Source organism: Piliocolobus tephrosceles, chromosome 1 (genome assembly GCF_002776525.5).
Source record: "Piliocolobus tephrosceles isolate RC106 chromosome 1, ASM277652v3, whole genome shotgun sequence".
Lineage (NCBI taxonomy): Eukaryota > Metazoa > Chordata > Mammalia > Primates > Cercopithecidae > Piliocolobus > Piliocolobus tephrosceles.
In genome coordinates this window covers 19,505,664-19,512,661 of record NC_045434.1, presented here as the reverse complement: position 1 = coordinate 19,512,661, position 6,998 = coordinate 19,505,664, and the positions used below count along the sequence as shown (strand labels likewise).

Here is a 6,998-nt window from a genome sequence, read left to right as displayed (position 1 = left end):
TGCTCACTTATGTCACATACTAATGTGGTTGGAGATTGGGGCAGGCTCTGCTATGCACAGTTGTCCAAAGATCTGGCTCCTTACATCTTGAGGAACCACTAGTCCCAACACATGGCCTTCAAGGCTGTAGCAGAAGGAAGTGAGAAAGAGAATGCGAGGGAGCTGGTTGATGTGCCAGGCTTGGAAGTGGCATCTGTCGTTTTGGCCCTCATGCCACCGTCCAAAGCCAGGCTCACGGCCCCACCTAGAAGGAGGGGAGCTGGAAGGATCCCCTGGAATGCAAGCCCAGGAAGAGCCTGAGACCGTTTGTGGGCAGACAGTATCATCTTGGCCTCACCTGTTCACAGGTGCTGTGCCATGCCCCAGTGCACCTGAGTCTCACAGCTCACTCTGGGAGGCAGGCTGCATTCATAACCTCACTTTACTGATGACAGGAACTGAGGACCACAGGTGTTAGGCCACCTCCCCCAATCACAGAGCCACTAAGAGGAAGAGCCAAGATTCCTTCCCTGTAAACTCTCACCCAATCCTCTCTTAGGCCTGGTTCCCAGAGCCACTCACCATGTGGGAAGGGACAGAGGGAGATTTCTGGCTGTGGCTATTCCACCAAGAAGGGGTGTGGTTTGGTGGCAATGCCATTCCTCCAGCTCCAAGTATAAAGCACATTTTCTGGCTGAAAGCCTTCAAATGGGTCAAAGCCATCTTTCACCATGGCTCCTTCTCTATAAACAGAAGGTGCCTAGATGTGGAGGGAAGAGATGGGAGCTGGGGCTGCAGACTGCCCTGTAGTTTCCAGGAAAGTCTGTGGATTCTACTGAGGGTCATGATTAAAGATAAACCAGGTCTGCATCTACCAGTGTTGCTGGCTGTGCTAGGCAGTCCGGGGCAGAGGGCTCAGGGTTACGCCTCTGGATGTGGCTTCACCAGGCTGGCAAAAGACACGGCAAAGGGAAGAGCTGGGGAAGCGGGAATACCTGAGATTAGGGGTGCAGTCAAGATTACAGCATTGGGTTGTAGGACTTTGGAAATGGGGAAGCTACTCTCAGGGGTATCAGGCTGGAGAAAGGCAAAAAGGCAAACAAATAACTTATTTTGCTTTATATTTTTATTTATTTATTTTTCCTTTGTTCTTTTCATCTGGGAATCTCAAGAACTCACCTGGAATGAACTTCTCGTCAAACATGGCATTTGAAAGCCGCAAGGAGCTCAGACCTCAGCCAGCCCAGCAGCTCAGCTGGGAGGGGAACGGGGTAGTGAGCAGGGTGGGCCAGCGTCCGATGCAGCTTTGCCAACTGGGCCTTCTCTTTTCCAAGGTGACCCTCCTGGTCAGCAGCCTCGGCTCCCAGGGATGGTCTCCCAACATTGTGCCGTCTGGACTCTTTTTGTTGAGAGGAACCAAGTCTCATTCAGGCCACCTCAGCTCATGGGTTGAGACTGGTATTTTAAGAACACATATGACTCAAAGAGCCCCCATAAAGAGGAACCACCAGGCCTTTTATAAACACTGGGGCTGTGGTAACAGGTGGGCCTCGCAGGCTGGCCTGGACAGTTCTTTGAGTTGCTCCTGCAGGCCCTGCTGTCTGTGCTGCCTCTAACCACCTCCTTATTGCCACTTGCCAGGGCTGGGGCCCTGCACAACTGACCCTGGCTGCCCCAGTCGGCAGGAGCAGGTGGGAAGTTTGCCTTAGTGAGGAACGGAGGCCGTAGCATGGGCCATGGTTGCCGGGTCCAACGCATGGAGAGAAGCGCTATTTCATTGGAACCCCTGACAACCCTGAAGTACTTTTGTGCAGGAAGGATGAGGTGAGGTGAGAGGGGTCACTCATCTCAACCCAGGATTCTTAATTTGTGAAGCGTGGGGGGACCTGGGACTTCCTTCGAGTTGTGTAAAAATGTTCTCTGTATAGGCATGAGCACACTCTTTCTGGAAAGAATGTCTAACAATACGTTATCACTTTCTCGAAGGGCTCTTGACCTACACATTGCTCTGCTCCCGCAAAGCATGAGAGGGGGCTCTGCGATCCGCCTGCCTCAGCCTCCCAAAATGCTGAGATTACAGGCGTAAGCCACTGCCCCGGCCTGCCTCCTGAGATTTTAAAATGCATGTTTATGGATTTGCTTGTTTGTTTTCTGATTTGTAAAGCACTCCACGCTTATGTGATAACAAGAAATAACGTAATAGAAGGTGACATGAAAAAGCAAAATACACAATTGTTATTTCTACTCTGCAAAAGTGGGTATTCACCAAGTGTCTGCTATGCTTCCTGGTGACTGAGGATACAGCAGAAGAAGGAAACAGACCCGAATCTCTTTCCTTGTGGAGACTGCGGTTTTGGATGGGGAGGCTGGGTTTCCATGATATAAAAACAGACAACAGCTGCAAGGATGAATGACTGTTTGAGGCTGTTCGGCGGTGGTAAGTGGTAGGGAGGGACAGGGTGGCGGGCGGCCTCACCACCAGGTAGCATCAGCAGGCACAGGCCTCACGGATCTCTGGGAGAGGCTGGCTGGGCAGAGGAGGAGAGGAAGGGCAAGTGCCAAGACCCTGAGACAGGAGTTTGGGAGTGAGTGCGAGTGGCTTGCAGAAGTCAAGAAGAAGCTTCCAGATGTTCACCAATGGAGCAAGATGAATGAGGGAGAGAAGGCACAGCCCTCACAAGCCCATCAACTTTGTGGGCTTGGAAGTCATTTTGTGATCCATCTGTCCCCGTAGGGTGAACTGGTCTGGGATCCTCCATCACCCAGAACACTGGCAGATTCAGGGGTGAGAGGAAAAGAATGTGCTTTTTGTGGAAAAGTTGGAAAATATGGAAGAGAGAAAACAAGGAACTGAGGATCTTCAGGTGCACAGGCTCGCTCTCTTCAGCTTCAGCCAGAGGGACAGGCAGAGGAGTCATTATCCAGCGCCGCTGGCCAGGAGCCCGACCGTGAGCCTGTCTTCTTTCTGCTTTCAAAGCAGCTGCGTCATGTGGCTTCTCTCCGACCTCCCGAGCTGCTGTTAAGTACAACTCTTCATGTGATTTCAAAGAGATGCAGTCATCGCTCCACGGTGTCATCAAAAATACTCCAGGGCAGCGTAGGTGGGTGGGGCGGACTCATTTACACAAAGACTGGAGGCCTCTGGGGGGCCATCCTCTGGCCAGCTCTGCTGTGTCTGATGGGACTGAGACTGGGCGTGGGGTGGGGATTTGCCTCGGCCTAGGGCTTTTACTGGGTGAAAAACCCTCTGCTTTTGCTTAGGGTTGGTGAGATCATTATCTAACAGCATGGCCACAGGAGAGAGCCTTTTCCAGGTTCCTGAAGTGATAAAAGACCACTCTCCTGATGAGAAACGAGCTGGAAAGAGAGTGCTGCTTGGCTCTCACTGCAAACTGCAGTTCCAGTCAGCATATATAATGAGCTACACAAATGTATTTGGGACTAGAAGTGAGCGCAGAAAGCAAGCATTCTGGCAGCCTAGGATGTGAGTTGTTTTGACTTTAAAAAATCATCTTTGAGGTTGAAAATACAAGGTTTTTTTTCCTCCCTAACATAAATATGTGCTCACTCTAAAGAACCCCAGGATTCCAGGCAGCACATACCATTTCCCGAAATGCAGCAGGAGGCTGCTGCAAGTGGATACGAACATTTTGCTCATAACACAGTCCTCCCTCACATTTCTCTCTCGAAAAAAAAAAAAACAAAAAAACCAAAAAACCGAAACCAGCTGCTAGTAGAAGCTACTTCTTAAAAGGACACAAGGCAGGTTCAAAAATAATCATGGGTTTTTTTTTTCTACCCCAGTCTCCCACCCAGCCACAAAGAACAAACAACAAAACCCAAGCGAAAAAGAGGGTGGAGGGACGTTTGCTTTGACTTTCTGTATGCTTTCTGGCATTAAGCACTTACTTGTGGGCTGACAGTTTGCAGCATTTATAAAGCATCTTAGCTTTCTCATGGGACTGGTGTGAGGTCTTGCCACCCACCCATGGAAGCTGTAGCCCTCTTCACTGTGGCAGCCACCAGGGTGCGGTTGGAGGGTCCGCCCCACCGCACAACTGTAACCAGGCCCACAGGTTGGGTGTGGAGAGCTGTGCATTAGAAGGGCTTGGTCCATCTGTGGCCTCTGCGAGTGGCAGGAAGAGACTCTAATGTCACCCACTAGTAGCCCTAATAACATTACGAGGCTTGGTCCACTGAATCCAAACCTTTTCCTTGGTCTGTGGACTCATGTCACACTGCAATGCAATCTTACAGAAAAATGCACAAACCCAAACTGCCAGACCAAGTATTTCCATCTGCTTCTCGCCTTTCTTACCCTGTCATTGGAGGGAATACTTGGGAAGAAGAATGTTCTCAATGGGTGTGAGCTTGACTCAGCGTCAGCCCCTCCTGGGCTGCCACTCTTTTCTGTTCAGATCAAGTGATCCGTGCTCCAGCATATTGGTAGTCTGCAGTGATGTGGGTGGTCCTGTATGTTGAGAGGCCTTTGGTAACCCCTCACTGGAGCAGCGTCAGCTGGTCCTGGAAACACACTTGGGACCTGTAGTTTGAGCCACCACACCGAATGGGTCTTATTTGGGACTCAGAATATATCCTGGAGAGCAGGGAACTTAGGAGTGTAACAATGTCATTTGGCAGGGACCAGAGACTAAGCATTATCTTCTAAGGTGAGCTCTTCCTCAGGGCCCCTTCCACACGGCCTTGGCCACTCCCAGCTTGCTAAGTGTCTGCAGAGCCCCTGCTGTTGATGTGTGTATTTAGATCTCTTAGTGTTCTCGCATCTAAGTAAATGAGGGCTCTGAGCTTAGCCTACACTGTGCTTCCCTGCATGTACATGCATGCACACACTCAACACAGCACATACACACATGCACACGTTCAACACAGCACACACACACACTCAATACCCAGCACACACGTACACACACCCACAGGCTGAGTGGCCAGTGCTTATGGGGAAGAGTGCTGATAGAGAAGGATTTAGGTGCCAGTACCCTGGGCTGAGAGCTTACATGTGGCCCTGGGATTGCGGTCAGGGTCTTGGAGAAAGGGACTACAGGGAGCGTAAAGTGGGTTGTTTTCAGGAAGGTCTGTGTTACACTCTGGGAGTATGCCATGATTCTTTAAGGCTCAGATGAGAAAGAGTGACAGAGTTGGGAAAAGGGGCATCCTCCTCACTTTTGCACGGGACCCAGTGTCACCCTAGGCTGGGAGACTAGAAGGGAAGCTTGTGTCATTCAGTGACATGAGGGTTCTTCAGTTTTAGGAGATGTCCCCCCACCCCGGCAGGGTGCTAACCATGGAGGACCACCACGGATGCCTCCAGCAGCTTCTGGCCAGAAGATCCTGTAAGGAGCCAGAGAAGAAGGTGAGGGGCCTGGTGCTGCGCGTGTGTGAGGTTGTTCAGGCTCCTTCAGTGACCGATGCTATGACATCTACACGTCTCTCTCTCTGTGTCTGTCAACCTACCTATTGATTATCTATCTATCTACCTATCCTATCACAACTATCTCTGTCTTTCATCTATTTATCATCTACCTACCTATCTCATCTATGCATCTATATATGTATGTATGTATCTATCTATCTCTATCTATCTATCAATCATCTGTTTTTTTTATCTTGGTTACACCAGATAAGCTGAGGATTTTGCAGGTAAGCATGTGGAAGCTAAAAGGCAGGCAAGACTTGGTTAGAAATACCAGTGTGTCCTCTCTCACTGCTACCAACCAGCCAGTGAGGGATTTGCAGTGCGATAAAACAGGCCTAAGCCCTGACTGGCTGAGGGAGCCAGTGCCTTACAGGTTAGTCAGCCAAATGGGGATAGTGGAAAAAACAATGCACAAAAGGTTTCTGAAAAGCAGAAATCAGTGTGCCCTTGAGTAGTCATGGCAGTAAATTAGCAGCAGTCAGTGGCAAGGTGCCCACAGCTGGGCTTTTCCCGGCCTCTTTTTCACATGCCACAGGGGACAGCTTGCTACAAGGGAGCCTCAGTTGGCACCACTCCACTGTTTATATTTGGTCATTTATTCCCAATCCTCATGAGTCAACCAGAGAGCTCTGCCAGTGGTGATGATTCTGCCGCGCTGTTTTATCTGGAGCAGTGCCATGGACTCTGCGCTGATGTATTCTCCCTGAAGGAAAACAGGAAAAGATAGCCGTACACAGGCAAAATATGCACATATTTCACTCACTGGAGCAGCCACAAAGCCAGAATAAGTGAACTAGTTCAGCTAAAACAAAAGCCAACCCAAACACTGAACCACACAAGCCCAGGAAATTTTGTTGAAAAAATCAGAAAGGTATGAAGAAGGAGGTACAACATGCACTGGGGAGCCCTGTTTCACACTGTTCTGGTGATGCTCACACAGGTAAAATTACTTTCCACAGTGGTCCTGGGGGCTTCGGGTGCTAACTCTTCCCCACTGTCTCACTGACGATGGTGGGTGCCCTGGGCTGATTCCTCACTGTCTATCTCAACACTCTCCTTTCCTTCACCCAGAGCCTGGAGAGCTAAAACCCCAGATGTGATTAGTATCTGCCAAGCAAATTCCCCCTTGGAAGGGTTGATTTCAGAGCGGAGTTAAAGGGAAGAAGAGGTGGGACATAAGACTTCCAGTTTTGCAGGTGCGAGACTGTTGCAGAAAGATCACTGTTCCATGCAGTGAGCAGCTGCAGGAACAGTGCTTCAATTTCTTATTTCTTGGAGGCAGCTTTCCCCGCGCATCTCTGCAGACTATAGTGCTAGCCATGGCTTCCCGATTCAGCAGGCAGCCTCCTCAGAGCCGCAGGAGCTGTAGTGACTGTGGGGGCTGTGGTGACTTTGACAATCAGTCCTGCAATGTGGCTTTGGATGTAATTCCTAGAAGCTTAGCCTCAAATCTGCTTCCTTTCCTCTTCCAGTGATTCTGTAAACCATTTCACACCCTGAATAAATTCTTCTCCGCTTAAACTAGTGAGAGTGTATTGTATTCTGTGCAACTCAGTGCTGATGAATCAGAGTATAAAATGGTTTG

The 6,998-nt window shown here is 49.8% G+C and overlaps 1 long non-coding RNA gene across 2 annotated transcripts; it reads left to right on the top strand.

Annotated features, from left to right (window-relative positions):
• The first annotated feature begins 1,527 nt into the window (after positions 1-1,527).
• Positions 1,528-6,948, top strand: LOC111526232. 2 transcript variants are annotated; one of them, XR_002726298.2, is made up of 3 exons: positions 1,528-2,416; positions 2,714-5,350; positions 6,485-6,948. It is a non-coding gene; the product is annotated as an uncharacterized LOC111526232 (long non-coding RNA). The 2 variants fall into 2 exon arrangements; XR_002726297.2 differs by having other exon boundaries at positions 2,714-6,353.
• Positions 6,949-6,998: the final 50 nt, after the last annotated feature.